The sequence below is a fragment of the Callithrix jacchus genome, chromosome 1, assembly GCF_049354715.1.
Source record: "Callithrix jacchus isolate 240 chromosome 1, calJac240_pri, whole genome shotgun sequence".
Lineage (NCBI taxonomy): Eukaryota > Metazoa > Chordata > Mammalia > Primates > Cebidae > Callithrix > Callithrix jacchus.
Window position 1 is genome coordinate 86292870 of NC_133502.1, and position 24136 is coordinate 86317005.

Consider the following 24136-nt stretch of genomic DNA (forward strand, 5'->3'; position numbering starts at 1 on the left):
CTAGAAATCAAATGGCTTATTTGTCCTCAGATGGCAGCTTAGTGTTACACGTTATCTTCTATCTCATGGAGTAACTCCTACATTATACTCATCTGAGGAGAACGAACTATGTCAGTTCTGATGTTCATCTCTTTCTGGGCTGATTATTCATTAGGGAGAAACCTTTTACTTGTTCATTAACTTGTCTCCTTGCTACTCTCTGATTATTATTCTGTAATCAAAACAGAATTTTAAAACTCATAAACACTAAAACATTCTAGGCTTTTAGCACTGGTTTCTAATATTTTGGGAGGAGAAGCTTCATTTTTTCTTGAAAATGAAGATGTAAAGATCCTAAATTCCATGAGTGGAACATCTAGGCTTCGGAGAAACTTTAGAGCTATACCGTACTTAGAAGGTAGACAGCTTTCCTCGTTGTATAGATAATGAAGCTGAGCCCCAGAGAAGGTGAGTGACTTGTAGATGGTCCCCCAGTGAGTGGCAGAGCCTGGACGCATGCAGCACTGGTAACTCGGAGAGCTAAGTTCTCATCATGTCCCCGCCTTCACTATACCACACAATTCAGGGGAAGGGGCACATCTCTAGGATCTGATAAAAAATACACTGGGGAAAGCTTTAGATCCACTAGCAGAGTCCAGAGCTCCACCTTGGAGAAAGTGAACAGAAAGGATGAGGCACAATCAGCTGTTGAAGAAAAGCTGATTTTCCACCCACATTATGTACATTAGCATCCATGTCAGTTACCTTTCTGAATAACTCTCTCCTCCACTCAGCTCTCTGAAGAAATCTCCAGGAATTAGCAGGGGTTTCAGAAGAGATGGCGTATGTTTGGGCCCTCATGAAAATGATAGAAATGTGGCCTGTTTACAGCTTGTGTGCTGAAGGAAGAGCATGATGCAGTTCATTGGTATAAAAAATGAATGCAACTGAAACCTAAACATTAAGACTTGGTTTTATTACCAAAGTGAAAGTGCTTCCAGTTGAGACTCCCTGGGTTTTAATTGTTCTTCAGGAAAGTTAGATGCTGTCAAAGTAGAAGGTTAATGTCTGTTCACAGTCTGGAGTTTTTGGAATAACTTCCTTCACAGTGTGTGTCTTTTAAACACAAAAAGAGTTTCTTGGTTTGTATATAGTTAGTGTGATTACAACTGCCTCACTAGATGCTTATAACAGATATTTAAGAAATCCATAAGGTCTACTATTTATAACAGGATAAACATTTAAATTTAAGATATTTTGACCATTTTGGTAAAACATTTAAGGAATAAACTGTCAAAAACTGACAAATGGAACATCATTTAAAAAATTCAGTACAGCTAAAAGTTTATGAGACTTATACCATAGACCAAATTTGTCACTTTAGTCTTGATAAACTACCACTTGTAAATAAAATGTTCTTGCTACAAAGTGATGAGCTCAGATACACACAAAATTTATTAAAGGCCTGTAAACAGCCAAACTCTGTGGTACAAGGTTTTTCATACATTATGTTACATAACCTTTGAGGAATTCCCATTTTATATTCCCATTTTCAGAATAGCTGTTTAGTTAACAAATTCAACAAATGAGTGTAAGCAGGGGCCTGGGGTAGTTAGAAAGAATAAACAAAATGCCTTTAAATAAGAAACACAAAATTGCTAGTAATTTCAGTTAATTGCACTTTACTCCATGCAGCCACAATTGCAGATATCTAGAAAAAATATCTATGCTAAAAGCTTGCAGTCTGGAAAAGTAAAAAGAATAGTGAGCTGGTATTAAACCACAGTACCTCTGGCATACGGAGTATCTCTCCCATGCTAAGAGCAGACCTTGGTATGAGACTGACTCTGGGCTTTATATATGAATTTGGGATTGCCAGTATCTCTACTTGAACTACGCGAGATCATAAAAGTGCTCCCTTATACACTTTAGATAATGGGCCCTTTGGGGAATCTGATGTTCATTCTGTCTTTCCCAGAAAAATACAACTATAATAAAATGTTGTAATCAGTTTCAGTTTATTTATTGCTGATATTTTATTTTTGTTTTAATTTAACATGACAATCCACTTTCTATAATCAAAAGTGCAATTTAAAGAACTCTAACAACTCACAATCTAGAAGAATGTCTTTGGAAATTTTAGGATTGAAATCTAAAATAAATCTTGAGATTTCTTTTTTCTAGATTGTGCTAATGTTACAAGTGCCTTATGTAATACCTGGTTCTTCCCCATGGAGATTTCTCAATGAAACAGCCATATCACATGTTCACAAGAGCATCAAAAATAAGAGGACTGGGTCCTTAGGAATAAAGATTGGCTAGCATTCCCTCTTCCCCATTGAATATAAGTGGATCCTGCACAGGGCTTTTGTTTAATTCACTACTGCCAGCACCTAGAATGCTTGAAATTTCACCTCCCAGGTTAGCTATATTCCTAGGTATTTTATTCTTTTTGCGACTATTACAAATGGGATTACATTCTTGATTTGGCTTTCAGCTTGGATGTTATTAGTTTCTAGAAATGCTACCGAATTTTGAACATTGATTTTGTATCCTGAAACTTTGTGGAAGTTGTTTATCAGATCTGGGACCCTTTTGTCAGAAACTGGGATTTTCTATGTTAGAAATCATATTATTTCAAATAATAGAATCATATTATTTGAGGAGATAGTTTGACTTTCTCTCTTCCTATTTGGACAGCTTTTCTTTGCTTCTCTTGCCTGATTGCTCTGGCTAGGACTTCCAGTACTATGATGGCTAGGAGTGATGAAAGTGGGTATTCTTGTTTTGTTCCAGTTCTCAAGGGGAGAACTGGGAGTGTTTCCAGATTTTGCCCATTCAGTATGATGTTAGCTGTGTTTGTCACAGATGGCTTTTATTATTTTGAGTTATGTACCTTCAATGCCTAGTTTGTTGAGGGGTTTTAAACACAAAATGATGTTGAATGTTGTTGAAAGACTTTTCTATGACTATTGAGATGATCATGGGGTTTTTGTTTTTAGTTCTGTTTATGCGATGAATCATATTTATTGATTTATGTATGTTGAACCAACCTTACATACCAGGAATAAAGCCTACTTGATTGTGGTAGATTAGCTTTTCAATATGCTGCTGGATTTTTGTTGAGGATTTTTGCATCTATATTCATCAGGGATATTGGCCTGAAGTTTTCTTTTTCCATCGTCTCTCATACAGGTTTTTGATATCAGAATGATGCTGGCCTTACAGAATGAGTGAGGGTTCAGCTCAGGCTTTTTGTTCCCTCCCCAGCTTGCAGGCAGCAGGGGCAGGGATCTTGGCAGTGGCAATGTCAGAGGGCCTTACACTTACCTCTTGGGGCTCCAACCCAGAGAAATGGCAGAGCCTCTGCTAAGCAAAACGATCAGCCCAGGGTGGAATGGCCATGTCACAGGCCCAAGCTGGGGTCCCTGCCTGGTGATGAGCTGGGGTTGGGTGCTCACAGGGAAGACAGTCTGGCCTCTTTGAGGAAAGAACAAAGAACCTGAGTGCCTGTGGTGTGCTGGAGTTGTAAGACACTCAGGTTCTTCATTTTTCCAAGCCTGGTGGTGGCAATAGAGGTAATGCTGTAGCAGTGGTGTCAGAAGGATTGTCAGCTGACTCTAAGAACTCTACCCCAGAGATACCTGAAGCTGCTGCCCATGGGAATAATCAGCTGGGGGTGGGGTGACTGCACTGCAGGCCCAATCCAGGGGCCCTGCCTGGTGTAGAGCAGGGGGTCAGGGGTTCACAGGAAAGAGAGACTGGGTTCCTCTCCATATGGCAGCTGCAGCATGCTGGAGGTTCAAGCAAAGCAGTCAGGATCTTTGTTCTTTCCCTAGCCCAAGGGCAGCAAGGGCAATATCCCTGCAGCTGAGACAGTAGAGAGCCTTCAGGTTGCCTCTGGGATTTCCTTCCCAGGTGATCACAGTGCCACCACTGACTGAAGTGCTCAGGCAGAGGCAGGATGGCTGTGCTGGGGGTCCAGGTTGGGAGGTCCTGTACAGTGAGGAGTAGCAGGGGCAGGGATCTACATGGAAAATAGTCTGGTTGCTTTTCTGTATGGCAGCTGCATTGTGTTGGAGACCCACCATGGTCCTTAGGCTTGTCATTTACTCCCCTCTGCAGCCTCAGGGCAGAAGTGGGGGCTGCAGCAGCAGAAATGGCAGAACTCTGGGAGCCCTTTCCCAGGGAAATGAAGAGTCGCTACTAGCCTGAGTGTTCAGGCAGGGATGTGTTGGCTGGACTGGAAACCCAGGCCAATAAGTTTTGGCTGGCAAGGTGTGGCAAAGCTGAAGTCTGTTTGGTCCTCAGCAATGTGAATGCAGCATGTATCCTGGGAGCATGCAAGAGGGCCAGGCCTCCCCTGCTGGCAGAGCTATGGCAGCTGGCCCTGGGATGCTCATCAGCCCAAGGCCCTTGGGGCTCCATATGTGCCTGAGTGACGGTCTGCCCAGACTCCACACAGCTTTCTGTGTCAGTCTGGAGGCCATGGGAAGAGAGGGCCGGGGGATCTCCTGTGCCCAGGATTGCAGAGGTCCATGGCAGGAGTACAGGTTCCTGGAAGCTTCTGCTCACTCATTCTTTCCCTGTGGTGAGAAGCCTTCCTTGGCTCCATGCCAATCCCAGGTGTGCAGCTGTCCTGTCTCGCTCTTCTCTGTTCTCTCTGGGTTTTGTTGCTTCCTTAATGAGTCCCAATGTGTCCTCCTGGGCAATCCAGTTGAAGAGGTAATGTTTATTGGCCACACTGTTCCTTGATATTTTGCAACCCATGTGAGCCATGGTCCTTCAGCCACATCTGTGACCAAGTGCCTGGGAGATTTACATAATACTCTGCTTGTATAGTAAAAAACAGACCACCATCTAAGCTGAGATTTTTAATCACCACTTGTAGAAAGGCTATCAATGAAAGTCCATTAAAACTAGGCATATATACATATTAAATATCTGATAAGACACATCTTGAAAATATGTAAATATTTTGATGCATAATATTTAAGGAAGGAGAAAAGAACAGAGACATTTTTTAAGCTTTTCATCCTATATGAGGCCTGTATTTAGAATATAGTTAACTCATTTGAAAATCCAATTCTAAATAATAGAGAAAAGAAATCTATATTCATTTTTCCCCATTTCACTTGTATTATTTAAGGATATCTCATTTCTAAAAGGCAATAAGCAATACAATGATATTTTAATTTTAAAAATACACGTTTTTTTTTTTTTTGCTTTTCTCAATTGGAATGCCAATCAACAAGGGTTTTTTTTGGTTTGTTTACTCCACTTACAATGAAATCAAGTAGCTTTTCTGAACAGAAGAAAATGTTTAGAAGAAGAAATAACTTATAAGATTATTGACTGAATGTGAAACTCAAACATTAAATGAGGTGAAAAAACAAAATTAGTTATTCCCTGAGACCCAAAGGGATAGGATAATATCTCTAGACTGGAAGGTGGGAGACAGCTCCTTTTCCTCAGTTTTACTTATGTATTTAGTTCAGCATATCCACACATACAGCTTATTGTACGCCAGGTACTATTGTAAAATACACAACTGTCGATTTACTGGATTTTCATAACTTCCAAGGAAGGTTATTGTTATCATTTTGGCCTTTCACCTGAGAAAAGTGAGGCTCATCGAAGGTATGATGGTCGATTTCATGCATTTACTTGACTGGGCATGGGGTGCCCAAACATTTGATCAAACTTTCTTCTGGGTATTTCCATGAGGGTGTTTTCTGATGAGATTAACACTGGAATCAGTAGACTAGTTAAAGAAAGCAGATTGTCCTTCTTAATGTGAGTGGTCCTCATCTAATCACTGGAAAGTCTGAATTGAGAAGAACAAAAAGACCGATTCTTCTGAAAATAATAAAGAGCTCCTCCTGCCTGGCTGTTTGAGCTTAGTCATTGGTCTTTTCTGTCTTCAGACTCAACTGAAACATTGGCTCCTCAGACTCAGACTGGAACTATGCCATTGGCTCTCCCAAGTCTCTAGCTTGCCAACTGCAGATCTTGGGACTTTTCCGCCTCCTTAATTACACAAGCCAATTCTTTATCATAAATTTTCTCATATATATATATATATATGTGTGTACACACACACACACACACACACAAACACACACAATCTGTTTATCCAGAGGGTGCATTACAGGAGGTAAGTGTCTCAAGGCCACATAATTATGAAGCTCACCCAGGTAGTCTGACTCCAGAGCCCATGTTCATTGCCTCTATTGGCCCTTCAAATATCACTCAATGTTCATGTAAAACATAATGTATTAGACACATTACATATACAGTATGTCATAAATTAATGTCACTGATAGGTTCTTTGGAATTTCAACTTTGAGTGAAATAACACTGTGAGCTATGGGAACTTAAATCTTATTTATATCAATTAGCTTATGGTAAAATTGGTTTTGTTATATAGTACAGCATTTTACTTAAAGTTGCAGTTTCTAAGAACCTATCCATGCCATTAAGTGCAGACGTACTGCATTCCTCCTGCGAGATGGATTCTAATATCTCTATTTGAGAAATGAAAAATTGGAGTCTCGGCAGGCAAGTCAGCTCAGGGGAAGCAGCGGCAGCGCAGTGGCGGAAGTGCGGCCGAGGCCCAAGCCCTGTCCTGGGCCGGGTCGCGGGGCTGACAGGCGAACCACTGGCGAGACGCGGGAGAGGCAGCATCTGCTTTCGTGGTGCAGCCCGGACTGCGCCATTTGTGGGGGAGGGGGCTGCTGCTGAGGGCCGTGTAATAGGGGGCGAGCGAAGGTGCCGGCAGCGGTGGAGAGATGTGGAGGCGCCCCATGGGGAACACGCTGTGTCCCCCAATGCCAGCCCCAAGATGGGCCGGCACGCGGGGTCTGCTGAGCTGTACTGCGCTTCCGACATCTACGAGGCAGTGTCGGGAGACGCGTGGTGGTAGCGCTCGCTGCTGTGGAGCCTGCTGAGTTGGATTTTGGAAAGGGCGAGGGCACCACCTGCAGCACATCAGCGACCGCGAGATGCCCGAAAATTTAGCTTTGGAGTCGAACCCTTCTGACCATCCAAGGGCAAGCACAATTTTCCTGAGCAAATCTCAAACAGATGTGCGAGAAAAGAGGAAGAGCAACCATTTAAACCATGTATCCAGGGCAGCTTACTAAAAAGTATAGCTCATGCTCAACAATATTTCTAGATGACAGCACAGTCAGCCAGCCTAATCTTAGAACCACAGTAAAATGTGTGACCTTAGCAATATATTACCACATAAAGAACAGAGATGCAAATAATCCCTGGATATTTTTGATGAGAGATCACATCCACTTACACGAGAAGAAGTTCCAGAGAAATACTTTAAGCATGATCCTGAGCACAGATTTATTTACAGATTTGTTCGTACTCTTTTTAGTGCTGCACAGATAAAAGCTGAATGTGCAACAGGAACTTTTTTTAGAAAGGCTTTTAACTTATGCTGAAATCGACATTTGTCCCCCTAATTGGAAAAGGATTGTCCTGGGAGCCATTCTTCTTACCTCCAAGGTTTGGGCTGATCAGGCTGTGTGGAACGTGGACTGTTGCCAGATCCTCGAAGACATTACAGTTGAGGACATGAATGAAATGGAAAGGCATTTTTTGGAGCTTCTTCAGTTTATTATTAATGTTCCTGCCAGTGTTTATGCCAAATACTACTTTGACCTTCGCTCCTTAGCAGATGCCAACAACCTGAATTTTCTATTTGCTCCTCTTAGCAAAGAAAGAGCACAGAACCTAGAGGCTATTTCTAGATTGTGTGAAGACGAAGACTTGTGTAGAGCCGCTATGAGAAGGTCTTTCAGTGCTGATAACTTCATTGGTGTTCAGCATTTTCGCTCTTGTTTCCCTGGCTGGAGTGCAATGGCGCGATCTCAGCTCACCGCAACCTCCACCTCCTGGGTTCAGGCAATTCTCCCGCCTCAGCCTCCCATGTAGTTGGGATTACAGGCATGCGCCACCATGCCCAGCTAATTTTTTGTATTTTTAGTAGAGGCGGGGTTTCACCATGTTGACCAGGATGGTCTCGGTCTCTTGATCTCGTGATCCACCTGCCTAGGCCTCCCAAGTGCTGGGATTACAGGAGTGTGCCACCGCGCCTGGCCCATAAATTTTGTTTTATTTTATTTTATTTTGAGAGGCAGTTTTGCACTTCACGTTTCAACCAGGTAAACAATGCAGTTCCTGCTCTTAGCTCTCATGGAACTCACAATCTAGTAGAATTATTTTCGCAATATACATCCTGACAATATCACATAAACAATTAGCATGGAAAATAATTTACGGGGCACCGTGAAGTGGCTCACGTCTATAATCCCAGCACTTTGGGAGGCCGAGGCTGGTGGATCACGAGGTCAAGAGACCGAGACCATCCTGGTCAACATGGTGAAACCCGGTCTCTACTAAAAATACAAAAATTAGCTGGGCATGGTGGCGTGTGCCTATATCCCAGCTACTTGGGAGGCTGAGGTGGGAGAATTGCTTGAACCCAGGAGGCGGAGGTTGTGGTGAGCCGAGATCGCGCCATTGCACTCCAGCCAGGGTAACAAGAGCAAAACCCTGTCTAAAAAAAAAAAATTAAGTGCCGGGTGCCCCTCTAGGGGACAATTTTTTTTTTTTTTTTAGAAACTGCATTATTTTATATAAAAGCAGATTTTTCTGATCTCTTACAAGTACCCAGTGAAGCCTCCCTCAGAGTACGAAAAGGCCAGTTTCATGAAGGTTTCCAAATATCTGTTTGTGGCAACATGCCCAGAGTGCTTCGGAAGAACGCAGGGGCTCATTCCTGTAATCCCAGCACTTTGGGAGGCTGAGGCGGGTGGATCACAAGGTCAAGAGATCGAGACCATCCTGGTCAACATGGTGAAACCCCGCCTCTACTAAAAATACAAAAAATTAGCTGAGCATGGTGGCACGTGCCTGTAATCCCAGCTGCTCAGGAGGCTGAGACAGGAGAATTGCCTGAACCCAGGAGAGGGAGGTTGCAGTGAGCCGATCGTGCCATTGCACTCCAGCCTGGGTAACAAGAGTGAAATTCCGTCTCAAAAAAAAAAAAAAAAAGAGTTATCATTTTCATCTTGTAATTTAAAACAAAGCAGGGGCTGGGTGTGGTGGCTCACGCCTGTAATCCCAGCACTTTGGGAGTCTGAGTTGGGCAGATCACGAGGTCAGGAGATTGAGACCATCCTGGCCAACTTAGTGAAACCCTGTGTCTACTAAAAATACAAAAAAAATTAGCTGGGCATGGTGGCGTGTGCCTGTAGTCCCAGCTACTCAGGAGGCCGAGGTAGGAGAATTGCTTGAACCCGGGGGACAGAGGTTGCAGTGAGCTGAAATTGCTCCACTGCACTCCAGCCTGGTGACAGAGTGAGACACTGTCACAACAACAATAACAAAAACAACAGAACTATAGCCCCAAATATACAAGTAAATGCAAGGCTCAACTTCGAAAAAAAAATACACTTGACAATGATGAAAAAGTAGGAAATGTTTAGAAACTTTATAGAAATATCCTTTTACAAATACAAAAATTAGCTGGGCATGGTGGGGTGCACCTGTAGTCCCAGCTAGTTGGGAGGCTGAGGCAGGAGCATTGCTTGAACCCAGGAGGCGGAGGTTGCAGTGAGCTGAGCTCGTGCCATTGCACTCCAGCTTGGTGCCTGGCGACAGAGTGAGACTCTGTCTCAAGAAAAAAAAAAAAACAAAAAAACAGGAGAAATGTGTTTTACTTAAAAAACAGGAGAAATGTGTACTATGGGTTGGCCCCTACTTACAGGCTCCTAATTATTCATACGTGCATTCTCAGAGGGCAAGGGCTGGGGGTAATGCTGCTTTTAATGAAAGTCTGCTTTTATGAGTTTTCAGATGCCATAACCAAACTGACATCCTGTACTGTTGTTCTCTGGGGAGCTTCATGCTCAGAATGAGCTCATATGTTCCATGACCTTGGGCCAAACAATATCTTAAAGAAGTAATCAGCACAACATTTCAGAAATTGAGGTGGCCAAAGTCGGCCTGGGAAAGTCTCTCAGGATTTGACATGCTGAGTGCAGGGAAATTCATTTTCCATTCAGAGAAAAGGTCATAGAAAGTATTCATGTGCCTCAACTTCTAAAAGCGATATAGAAAAAGAAAAATTGGGCTTAAACAAAATTTTTAAAAATCTGTCTTAATTTTCTCAGCTGTGATCCTTTCTATCTGGGAAGGCTATTACTGTGGAGAGGCCTTAACACCAACTATTTACACCAGTCATTGGAACAAATGTCCTAAGAACAGCAGAAAAACATGTCCGTGTTCTGTAGAATCCTGACTTGTAATCAAGCAGACGGTATTTCAGAGACAAGTTTAGGCCACAGAAACATATTGGAGCCAAGAATCAGAATTCTAGTGTTTGTTCCAGCACTGAACACAGATATGAGTGATGTTTTCAGTTAGATTTCTTTAGGGTAGGAAGCACTAATGTTATATGACTTGGAAAGGCTTGATGAAGGTTACTGAGTAAATAGATGTTTGCTGATTGCTGTTGAACAGTGGATGAAATTGTTAAAGAAAAGTCAGGATAGAAATATCTAAATGTAAAATTATAACAATATGTAGCTATTTTAGAGTTCATTAGTTGCAAAGCTGTTAAAATTATAGATACTGCATATTATAATATGTACATGTGGAATTTCTGGAACTTTGTAAAAAAAAAAGCTGTTTTTGTTTTTGTTTTTTTAACAAAGATGTTTAGGCAGTTGCCAGTTTGGCGGTATTTTACATTTTCTGTAGTGAGAGAATACAAATTATTTGATCTGAAATTACTATTTAATGAAACATATTATTTGACTATTAAGTCATCAACTCTTTTGGAGCTGGCCAACAACGTATCAATTTATTTTTAGTAGGGCAGCTCATGATAAAGAAAAGCAGAAATCCCATAAGGACAAAAAGATTACTGAATGCTCTTCCTTACAGTACTTAAATTTTGTTTAGGATGAGATAAATGAAAAAAGAGCTTCGGACTTTAATAAAGATCCAGAAATTTGGGGAAATTTTCCAAATGTTTATCTGAATGAGTAAACTGTCACATTTCCAGATTGAAGAACATTTTCTATTATTATTCTGCATGGAGTAGTATTAGGGGAAATGCTAAATTGAAAAAGTTACCACATAAGAACGATATCCAGAGGATCATATTTAATTGGCTTTTTACTTAGACAAAAAAATATTCAATTATCAATGTTTCTGAGCAAAAATAAGGCAACAGGCCAGGCTTTAAAAATAAATACAAGACTATAAAAGATGCATGTCTTATATTCTACCAGACTGAATGGGGCAATGGTAAAGGAGAATGCAGAGGCCACAGAATTTATATCACTGCTTTATTATTGCCTCACACGCATCAACCTTTGAGGCAGGAAAGATGTGTTCATAGAAACCAACTTGCCAGTGACCACGCCAGGAAAGTTCAAATACACTTCGCTATGGCATGATAAGAATACAGTAATATTCAAAAACAACAACAACAAAAAAGAATACAGTAATATTGATGTAAGATTGACTAGAATTCAGTAAACATAGAAAATTGAAAACTGATAATAGTAACAACCATCATTAATTCATGAGTTCTTGTTATATACCAGGCGCTGCATTAGTGCTCTCTGTCTCTGTCTCTCTCTCTCTCGCTCTCGGAAACCACACATATTCATATATATTTACATAAAATGATTATACAATTCCAGCAGCCACAAAAAAGTTTGGAAACATTTTCTTTTTTCTTGTTTTGAAGAAATGGGGAAAGACAGACACAGACAAATATAGAAACTTCATAGCATTCACACAGTGGATACAGAATGGAGCCTGAATTAAAATGCTTCCTTCGATAGAAGAGGCTTCATTGTGACAAATATGCTATTTCCTCTAAACCCAGACTCCCTCCTCTTCAAGTAGTTTGAGCCCTCTTTCCTATGCCTAGACTTGTAGATTAGCTCTCAGAAATGATTTGGCTGGTTCTCTCACATGCCGCCTCCTCTCCCATCCTGACTCTCCACTCAAAAGGTAAGCTGCTCTGTTCATTCTTTCTCTTAGTCTACCCTCCCTCCTATGTGTCTTCACCATATTCTCTCTGGAACACCATTCCATTCTCATCAACTCCCTCCACATCTTCTACCTCACACACCTTGACTTAAGTGAGCCTTCTACAAAGACCCTGCCCACCTCCCACCTCCAGCAATTGCAAAGGGATCCTTCTCAGAGTTGGAGGCTTCTTGAGTTTGGGAGGAGAGGCCAGTGTTGTCCATCTTCAGTGCAGTTCAGATCGTTCCTCCTATGTAACAAACCCTTTTCCTGGAGGCTCACAACATCCAGTCACATGAACCTGTGCTTCTTTCTCACACTCCTTTGCTTTTACTAAAGACTTTGAAGCTTTTTCTTTAGAACCAAGTTCCACCATCATTTCTATAACTGGCACGTAATGGTTGTTAAATTACATTTTTAATAAATTCACAGTGATTATTCTTAATAAATTATGTGTGACACACTCACAATTCATGGTGAGAAGACCATGTATCTTGAGACAAGAGTTGAGAAGGACAATAGGACACCCCTTCCCATACTCTGAATTTTAAATTGCATGATCTTGTCAGTATCAGGATCGTCAGCCATTCACTTCCACAGCCAAATTCTAGATGTGCTGCAACTTTGAAATATTCAACTATAACATCACATACACATACTTATTCCAGATGACATTCCTCCAGCTATCACTCCTCACCTCCACTCTGCCTTTCTTCATTGTGTTGTAAAGAATAAATTGGCTCATTGTGACAATCTTGGTCAGTATCCCCATCCCTCCACTACTTTGTCTTTCTGCTACACCTCCTATGGAAAAAAATTCCACATCATAATCCACCAGACTGTCTTCTGTTCTCCACCTACACAAACAACTCCCATACAGACAGAGAAACTCATACAACTGCATTCGAAGTTCATTTGAAAGGCATAGCTGCCAAACCCAATTGGAATACCACCTGGTGTTTCTATATTTTCCTAAGCAACTTTCTCTTTCACTTCCCACATAGCATATTTCAACCCTCTATTGTGCTTTAGTTTTCTTTCTTTATTTATCACTACGTGAAAGAGTAATTCATGTATTCTGCACTAATTTATTCGATATCTGTTATGTCCCAGGCACAGGGTGCTAGGTACTATGGTAGAAAAGAGTATAATGTTTGGCTTTGTTCCCTCTCACTTCTGCCTTCATTCCTAAGAGCACTCACCTATCTCTGTGTCCGCCTTGCCTAGGGGAAGAGATATCTTCCTCCATGCCCAACCATTCCACCCATACTCTGTCAGCTCAGCCATTAGCTCAGTTAGCTTATCACTCTCTCCTCTACCTGCAAATTCTCCTACTGGCTCTCCCCCACCAGCACTTATACTTATTTATTTCTGCCCTATCTTTAACCAATCAATATGACCACTCTTAACCATCATGTTTGCTTCTGAGTTTTTCCCTGTATCTTCTACACCCTTCAGACCCACGACAGAGTTGTCCACACTCCCCTCCTCATTCATTTCATTCTCTCTCCAGCCTCCTTCAGTTTGGCATCTTCTCCACTATTCTACTGCAATGGTCCCTTCCAGGGTCAACAAAGCCTCTTTATTCGAAAATGCACAGGGCACTTATTTTCTTCAGTCTTTGAACTCTGCAGGTATTTTTTTGGAGAGGGGCAGAGGCACAATAAAAAAAGAAAACTTCAGGCCCATATACTTAATGAATATAGACACAAAAATTCTCAACAAAATACTAGCAAACTGAATCCAGCAGCACATCAAAAAGTTAATTTAACACAATAAGGCAGGCTTTACTCCTGGGATGCAGGGCTGGTTGAACATATGGAAATCAATAAATGCGCTCCACCACATTAGCAGAATTAAAGCAAAACCCTTATGATCATTTCAGTAGATGCAGAAAAAGCTTTCAATAAAATCCAACATTCCCTCAAGATAAAAGCCCTCAACGAACTAGACATCTAAGGTACATACCTCAAAATAATAAGAACCATCTGTAACACCCACAGCCAACATCATACTGACTGGGCAAAAGCCAGAAGCATTCCCCCTAAGAACAAAAACAAGACATGGATGCCCACTTTCACTACTACTATTCAATGTAGTACTGAAAGTCCTAGCCAGAGCAGTCAGGCAAGAGAAAGAAATAAAAGACATCCAAATAGGAAAAGAAGAGGTCAAATTATCTCTCTTCACTGACAATATGATTCTCTCTCTCTCTTTCTCTCTCTCTCTTTGTTCTTTTGGAAACTGAGTTTCCAAAAACTGTTGCCTAGGCTGGAGTGCAGTGGAGCTTCTGGGTTCAAGCGATTCACCTGCCTCAGCCTCTTGAGTCGCTAGGATTACAGACATTCACCACCATATCCAACTAATTTTTGTATTTTTTAGTAGGGAAGGGGTTTCACCATGTTGGCCAGGGTGGTCTTGAACTCCTGACCTCAAGTGATCTGCCTGCCTCAGCCTTCCAAAGAGTAAGATTACAGGTATAAGCCACCATACTTGGCCACTGACAATATGACTCTATATCTAGAAAACCCTAAAGACTCTGCCAAAAGGCCCCTAGAACTGCTAAATGACTTGCAGTAATGTTTCAGGACACAAAAAATAATATACAAAAATCAAAAGCATTTCTATATATAAATGCATACCCCAGCCTTGAAATGCATTTTTAAACTATTTTTTTCTTTCCTTCCTAATCTCAGAATGCAGCCTTTTACTATAAGACTCTTTTGTTCCTCTCCCTTTCCCACCAGGTATATCTATGCACAGTGCTTGCTTATCTAATTATGTGCTTGCTTAGAAATTCCAGGGGCCAATTGTGAAATAAACCAGCAGAGAGACCCAGGTGCAGATCTTCTACAGGGGAGTTATGCCCAAGTCAGGATGACGCAAATCAAACCTCTAGATGGGCAATTCCTTGAGATAACTATGGGAGTAAGACATGCAGATATGCTCTCCCTTTTCACTACTCACATCTATATCTCACCCCTTTTTCCTTCTGAAACCTCTTCACTCAGCCCAGAAGGCTGAGATGGCTCTCCTGAGCCTTATGCCCAGTGATTCTCCCATCTGCTAGCATTTGACCAAAAAAGGTTGCTTTCCTTTCACCACATGCTTTGACTTCTGAGAGGAGGGCAGCTGGACTTGAGCTGGTTACATATACACCAATAATGTTCAAGCTGAGAGCCAAATCAAGAACACAATCCCATTTGCAATAGCCACAAACACAAAAAGAAATATCTAGGAATACAACTAACCAAGAAGGTTAAAGATCTGTACAAGGGGTCCAGATGCTGCTGCTGTGGAGGTACAGCCTGCGGAGAAACTGCAAAGATGCTGTCAGTGCACGTTGTCGCGGCCGTGGCGTGTGCCTTCCCTTGGTAGGCTGGACTTGTCTCCAGAAATGCCTTGGGTTCATATTTCACTGCTGCAAGAAATCTCCATACCTCTAATGCTCATCTTCAGAAGACTGAGACTGCTGAGATGTCCTCTATTCTTGAAAGCATATTCTTGGAGCGGATACCTCTGTTGACCTTGAAGAAACTGGGTTTGTCTTAAGTATTGGTGATGGTATTGCCCATGTTCATGGGCTGTGGAATGTTCAAGCAGAAAAAATGGCAGAGTTTTCTTCAGGCTTAAAGGTTATGTGCTTGAACTTGGAACCTGACAATGTTGGTGTTGTCATTGGAAACAATAAACTAATTAAGGAAGGGGATATAGGGAAGAGGACAGGAGTCACTGTGGACGTTCTAGCTGGTGAGGAGCTGTTGGGTCATGTCATTGATGCCTTTGGCAATGCTACTGATGGAAAGGTTCCAATTTGTTCCAATACCCATAGGTGAGTTGGTATGAAAGCCCCCAGAATCATTCCTCAAATTTCAGTGCAGGGACCAATGCAGACTGGCATTAGCTTGGTACCAATTTGTCGTGGTCAGTGTGAGCCAATAGACTGGGAAAACTTCAATTGCTATTGAAACAATCATTAACCAGAAAAGTTTCAATGATCGAGCTGATGAAAAGAAGCTGTATTGTATCTATGCTGCTATTGATCCAGAGATCCCCTGTTGCCCAATTGGTGAAGAGACTTACAGATGCAGATGCCATGAATTGCACCATTGTGGTGTCAGCTATGGCCTTGGATGCTGTCCCACTTCAGTACCTGGCTCCCTACTCTGGCTGTTACATAGGAGAGTATTTTAGAGGCAATGGCAAACATGCTTTGATCATCTACAATGACTTATTCAAACAGGCTGTTACCGTCAGATGTCTCTGTTACTCCACTGACCCGCTGGTCATTAGGCCTATCCTGGTGATGTGTTCTACCCACACTCCTGGTTGCTGGAGAAAGCAACCAAGATGAACAATGCCTTGACTGCTTTGCCAGTCACAGAGACACAGGCTGGTGATGTGTCTGCTTACATTCCAACGAATGTCATTTCCATCACTGACAGATCATTTTGGGAACAGAATTGTTCTACAAAGGTATCCACCCTACCATTAATGTTGGTCTGTCTGTGTCTCATGTCAGATCTGCTGCCCAAACCAGGGCTATGAAGCAGGTGGCAGTTACCATAAAGCTGGAATTGGCCTAGTATCGTGAGGTTGCTGCGTTTGCCTGGTTTGGTTCTGACCTCGATGCTGCCACTCAACAGCTTTTGAGTCATGGTGTGCATCTGAGTTGCTGAAGCCAGGACAGTATTCTCCTATGGCTACTGAAGAACAAGTGGCTGTTATCTATGTGGGTGTAAGGGGGTACCTTGATAACATGGAGCCCAGCAAGATTACAAAGTTTGAGAATGCTTTCTTGTCTCATGTTGTCACTCAGCACCAAGCCCTGCTAGGCACTATCAGGGTTGATGGAAAGATCTCAGAAGAATCAGAAGCAAAGCTGAAAGTGATTGTAACAAACTTCTTTTCTGGATTTGAAGCTTAAACTCCTATGAATTCACATCAAATACCAGCCCAGTTTTGTCATTGTTTGTTCTAGGAAATTAGTTTCATTTGTAAAAGGATTTTACTCTCCTACTCTTTATACACAGAAAGCAGATGAAAAATAAAGGTCAAGCAAAATAAAGTTTCCATAATATGAATGAGAAAAGATTTCTACAAGGAGAACTGCCAACCACTGCTGAAAGAAATCAGAGATGACACAATAAATGAAAAGCATTCCATGCTTAAGGATTGGAAGAATCAATATTTTTTAAATGGCCATACTGCTCAAAGCAGTTTAAATATTTAATGCTATAACTAGCAATGTCATTTTCCCCAGAACTAGAAAAAAAGCTATTCTAAAATTCATATAGAACCAAAAAAGAGCCCGAATAGTTAAAGCAATCCTAAGTAAAAAGAACAAAGCTGTAGGCATCATACTACCCAACTTCAAACTGTATTATCAGGCTATAGTAAGCAAAACAGCTTGGTAGTGATACAGAAACAGACAGATGAATGGAACAGAATAGATAATCTAGAAGCAGATCTGCACACCTATAGCCATCTGCTCTTTGACAAAGCCCACAAAAAAAATGTGAAAATGATTCCCTATTCAATAAATGGCACTAGAATAACTGGCTAGCCATATGCAGAGATATGAAACTGGACCCCTACCTTTGCCATACAAAAGTTAACTCAAAATGAACTCAAAATTTAAATATAAGACCTCAAACTATAAGAATCCTAGAAGAAAACTTAGAAAAAAACAGTATTCTGGACATAGCCTTGGCAAAGAATTGTTGCCTAAGTTTCCTAAAGCAATTGCAACAAAACCAAAAGCTGACAAGTGGGACCTAATTCAACTAAAAAGCTTCTTCTCAGGAAAAAAAAAAAAAAAAAAAAAAAAAAAAACCTATCAATAGAGTAAACAAACAATCTACATAATAGGAGAAAATATTTGCAAACAATGCATACAACAAAGATCTAATATCCAGAACCTATAAGAAACTGAAATTAAGAAAAAATAAACAAACAACCCCATTAAAAAATGGGCAAAGGACATGAACAGACACTTCTCAAAAGAAGACATACAAGTGGCCAACAAACATAAAAATGTCCAACATCACTAATCATCAGAGCAATGCAAATCAAAGCCATAATAAGATACCATCTCATCCCAGTCAGAATGGCTAATATGAAAAGGTCAAAAAACAACAGAGGCTGGTGAGGCTGTGGATAAAAGGAATGTTTATAAACTGTTTAGGGGAATGTGAATTGGTTCAGCCACTGTGGAAAGAGTTTGAAGATTTCTCAAAGAACTTAGGACTACCATTCAACCTAGCAACCCCATTATTGGGCATATACTTGAGGGAAAATAAATCATTCTACAAAAAAACCACATTTACTCCTATGTTCATAACAGCATTATTTGCAATAGCAAAGACAGAATTAACCTAGGTGCTCATCAGTGGTAGATTGGATTGGATTTTTAAAATGTGGTACATAGGCCAGATGCAGTGGCTCACACCTGTAATCCCAGCACTTTGGTAGGCTGAGGCAGGCGGATCATGAGGTCAAGAGATGGAGACCATCCTGGCCAACATAGTGAAACCCCACCTCTACTAAAAATACAAAAAAAGTTATCTGAGTGTGGTTGGTGTGTGCCTGTAGTCCAGCTACTCAGGAGGCTGGGGCAGAAGAATCACTTGAACCTGGGAGGCAGAGGTTACAGTTCATACTACTGCACTCCAAGCCTGGTGACAGAGCGAGACACCATCTCAAAAAAAAAAATGTGGCAAATACACACCACAGAACACTACACAGCCATGAAAAAGAATGAAATCCTGTCTTTTTCAGAAACATGCATGCAGCTGGAGGCCATAATCCTAGATAAATCATTATAATATAGGAACAGAAAACCAAATACAGTTTGTTCTCACTTGTAAGTGGGAGCTAAACACTGAGTACACATTGACATAAATATGGTAATGATAGACACTGTGAACTACTAGGTGGGTCAGGAGGGAGCGGGGATGGGCTGAAAAACTACCCTTTAGGTAATATGCTCAACTGCTTGGGTGATAGAATTCATACCCTAAACATCAGCATTACGCCACATACCTGTGTTAAAATCTTGCAGATATGTCCCCTGAATCTAAAATAAAAATCGAAATTATTGTTTCAAAAAGAAGTTGTTGTCATTACAGGAAGTGGTAGATATTTTGGGTTCTGCCTAGGCTGTTCTCTGAATGAGAAGGGAGCCCATTTGATTCTGTTTGAGATAAGTATTCCTGCTCAAACCATTCTGGAAGGAATCAACTTTATACATGGAGACATGTGTCATCTCTCTGGGGTAAAGAAAGCGTTCCAGGATATAGATGTCACTTGTGTGTTACATATTGTCTCATGTCATGTCAGGGTGGGAACAACTGAATCAAAACTGGCTTGAAGAAGTCGATGCGGGGGACACAGGCAATGTCCTCCAGGCTTGCAGGAGAACAGGAGTAATAAAATTACTTTACACGAGTGCCTTTAATGCCGTATTTGGAGGTGAAATGGTCAGAAATGAAGATGAATCTCTGTCTTTCTTAGCTCTTCATCTATGTAGCTGTCACTACCCTCAGACAAAATTGACTGTAGGCAAGAAGATGATGGAAGTAAATAGTATTTTTCCTTCCCTACATTCCCAACATCCTTAATCCCTTCCCTGTAAATCTGTGACCACTGGGACACTTGGTTCCCCTAGGATAGCTTTCCTCCACTGTGATCCCTCATCTACAGGCTCAGTGTCACCAGAAGAATGATGTTCTTTTCCAGATAGCTGGATTACACAGCATTTAACTTTATCTTATTTCATTTTTTATGAGAAGTTATGAAATTGGAATAAAAAGTAGAAACAAAGAAAGAGATCTTCTGAAATATACATTTTATAAAAACCAAGGAATTAGTACCTGGAAAAATAAACTTTAATACTTAAAATTAGTTTATATAGGGAGATAATTATATTTCTTGCCAAAATGTCTATCACCCTACTGATTCTCTATTTGAAATAAACATTAGAACTTTTATATGTCTAAATATGAAATTTTACAAATTTGCCATAAGAGGCCAGAGAACTAGCTTGCTCTTTTTCCACCATGTGAGACTACAATAGGAAGTCAGCAGTCTGCAATCAGCAGTTACCAGAACTTGACCATGCTGATGCCTTGATCTTGGATTTCCCAGCCTCCAGAACTATGAGAAATAAACGTTCCTTGTTTAAGCCACCCAGTTTATGGTAATTTGTTATATCAGCCTGAAGTGATTAAGACAAAAATGCTGAGCAACAGGACTATATAGTAAAATTCCATAACTTGTTCTGGAGTTTTAGATATATTACAAAGGTCTGGAATCCAATAGGTCCTCAGAGATTGAATATGGCACCAGCAAGGGGGGTGTGGACATGAGCCAGATCCTAACAGAAAGGATATTTGCCCTTTATGGCTCCTTTATGGAACCTTCTTTATGCTTCCTTCCAGGAGCATGCAGCCCAGAATGCAGGTCTGATGGAGTGACTGGTACCACAGGCATGTCGGAATCAGAGAATCATGATTGTTCTTGTAAATGATACTTATGGACCAAACAGGCACATTGGGCTCAGAACATAGCAATTTTTTCCCTAAGTCTGTCAGTGCATATATCTTTTACAGGCCAGGTATTTCAAGAGTCTACATTTGAGAAAGGTCTTAAAACCCATACAATATACATTTTGTACACAATTTCAGAATTCATAACAGATTATACTCAAGATACTGCATTTTATCCAGTGTGTTTTTACATTATAATTTCACAGGGTAGCAGCTTCTCATTTTCAATGCCAATTTACTTTTATGTGATATTCACATTTTGTACCAATCTGGTGTTCAGATTTTATATTACTTGACATGATTATTTAAGTACATAATCACTTTAAGTTTCTGTTTATAAACTTATGGGTAGTATGACATAATATAAATTATATTAGAGATGGTATATTTAATATCCCCTAAAATACTAAATAACTTACCAATATCCTAGTATTTAAATATATAGTTGATAACTCGAAGTAATTTATCACTGTTTCTTTGCAATCATTTGGATGTCACAGTAGTTTAAGGCTTAATGATGATTAAGAACATTTAGTGAATTTATGTACACTTTAATGAATTGATTTAACATTTCAGCTGTTTATGTGTAAGGACCCATAAAATTATACATTTAAATGACTTGAGAATTAAAATGTAATAGTTTACTCTTGCAGCATTACTTTTTCTCTCTCTGGTTATTGGTTAGGCTACTGAATGCTTTTTAAAAAATCAGTGTTTTAAATATTATTTATTTGTTTGTTTGTTTGTTTGGAGACGGAGTTTTGCTCTTGTCACCCAAGCTAGAGTGCAATGGCATGGTCTTGGCTCACTGCAACCTCCACCTTCTGAGTTCAAGTGATTCTTCTGCCTCAGCCTCCTGAGTAGCTGGGATTACAGGCCCTGCCACCATGCCCGGCTAATTTTTGTATTTTTAGTAGAGACTGGGTTTCCCTATGTTGGCCAGTCTGGTCTCAAACTTCTGACCTCTGGTGATCCACCCGCCTTGGCCTCCCAAAGTGCTGGGATTACAGGTATGAGCCACCTCTACCAGCCTAAATACTTTTATATGAGATTATGGGGGATAATCTCATTTTTAGTAGATTTGTATTTTGGTAATATTTGTATTCTGAGTAGATTTTTATGAAGTATCTTTATTTAAAGAAAAAAATTTTTTTCCTGTTATGATTAGCATTCTTTATTAATTACCACCCATTTTGGTTAAGATACCTTCGTTTTATTCATATAGCATTCTATTTGTTAACGTACGGTGTAAATAAAACAGTAGTTACAATTTCACGAAGGATCTGTGCCAAGAATCACATGGCACCACATAGCCATCATTACCTATGAAAATGCTACTTTTAAATTCTTATTTTTTAGTGAGAATATTGAGGCTTAGAGATGTTAAGTAACTTTCCCAAGAATACACAGCTAGTAGATTCAGATTTATAAGACCACAAAGCCTGCGTTCTCAGTTACTACCCTGCTCACTGGAACTTGAGGGAGCAAATTCTAATCAACTTATGGCTCTTCTTCCCCTAAAGATCTTAGCTCAGAGAGGAAGGAGACCTTCATAGTGCAGAACTAAGGTTTTGAGTAGGTCGTGCTTGACTTCTGGGGCATGTGACATGTGAATACAACTAGTTTTTTTTTTTTTTTTTTTCAGTTCAGCTTGCTGGTTTCTTCTTTATTGATGTGCCTCCTACCTTCCCCCTACAATTTCAGTCCTTCCAACTACCCCTAAAAAAGAAGGTAGTGAAAGGAAGGGATTGCTGGGGTTCTGAGCCCCTTGGGCAGTCAGAAAGGGAACAGAAACCAAAACAATCACTAGATGTGACGGAGACTGACAATCAAGAGTCTAAAGCAGAATGGGAAAGGCAGGCAGAGAAAGGGGAAGAAAGGAGAAGGGAGAGGTACAAGATGGCAACTCCACCGTTACCCCTCCTAAGAGAGGCTAGAGAGAAAGCCTCAAACATTAAGAAGTGCCGGTCCTGAATAAGGGAGGTGGTATTTGAGGTTGAAGGGGAGGAAGTCAAAAAAGGGGGGCCACCTCTCTCTTTGCAGAATGAGAGCCCCCTCCAGCTCAGGGGGAGCAGCTTCACAGACCGTAGACACTTTCGTCACTATAGGCAATGTACAGAAAGAACTCTTCTTCATGATGTTCCTGGTAAAGTTGACCCATCGTGGCACTGGTGGGTGGAATTACATTGTTGACAAAGAAAAACAAGGTATCCTCAGCTCGGAGATGAATTATTGTTTAATTGGGTATACAGTTTTAGTTTGGAAGAGAAACAGTTCTGGAAATGAATGGTGGTGATGGCTGCACAACACGAATGAACCTAATGACAATAAACTATACTCTTAAAAATGGTCAAAATGGTCAATTTTATACATATTTTACACATACACAAGAAAGAGTCAATTAAGTATGGTATTTCCCTAGCTACAGAATTACCAAGAAAATTCACAATCACATGAAACAAACTACATACTTGGGCATCCTTACATCCATGAAAACCATGGCCTTAGACAGTTCCAAATTGAAGGGCATGGGTACCAAAATATGTTGGGTAGACACATTGAGTTTTCGTGCTTCTCTCCAATTGTCACCTAAGTAGAGAAAATGGTTCATATTTAACATAACTATAATATGAATAACACACCAAACCTAAAATCACTATTAATACTTCATAATCACACATTCCATTATACGAGAAAATCCCCCCATATCTAGGTAATCTTAATATCACATTCCCAGTTACATACAATCAGTAGGTTATTGAATCTACTGTACATTCACTGACTACCACTACACCAACCACATACCTTACCCAAAAAAGTAACATGGCAGTAAGGCAATAATGCAAAACGTAATAAAAAATGAGGTTCTTTAACAGTAAATAATAAAAGCTACCATTTATTCAAGATTTATAATTTCTACTCTTCTACGTAATGTCTAAATGTTAATTCTCAAAATGATGTATAATAATCCCACTTTAGAAAACTGACACTCAAAAGAATTTATAACTTGCCTATGATGAATCTGTTAGTGACAAAACTGAAGTTTACAACCAGGTCTACTAACATGGGACAACCTCCCACCCCCACTTACCCCCCCACCCCCGGCAACACTTACTGCAGAGTTACAAGCCTAAATGTTCCATAAGGGAATGGCTAAATAACTGAGAGCACAGCCATAGAACATAATACAGACAATAAAAACCATGAGTTCAAATGTCCAAAATATTACTCGTAAAAGAAAAAATATCTGGATATAAAACTATGAATTATGTAAAAAAAATACATTCACAAACACTTCCAATAGAAATACCATAAAAGTACATCTCATATATTCATAGGCACATACATTGAAAAACACACTAAAAGGATATGCAACAAAATATCAACAGTGTTCTTGCCTAAGCAGTTAAGATAAAGGTTTATCCTTTTGGTTTCTGAATTGTTCAGATTTTCTAAAATAGGTTTAATCAGAAAGAAGTAACTTCAAAAATTCCTAACGAGATTAATGGGATCTCAGTAAGTATAATGCATTGTCATAT

The 24136-nt window shown here is 40.3% G+C and overlaps 2 pseudogenes; both read left to right on the forward strand.

Annotated features, from left to right (window-relative positions):
• The first annotated feature begins 6805 nt into the window (after positions 1-6805).
• LOC100410264 (cyclin-Y-like protein 1 pseudogene) lies at positions 6806-9917 on the forward strand (annotated as a pseudogene).
• A 5458-nt stretch (positions 9918-15375) lies between these two features.
• Positions 15376-16975, forward strand: LOC100403739 (ATP synthase F(1) complex subunit alpha, mitochondrial pseudogene; annotated as a pseudogene).
• Positions 16976-24136: the final 7161 nt, after the last annotated feature.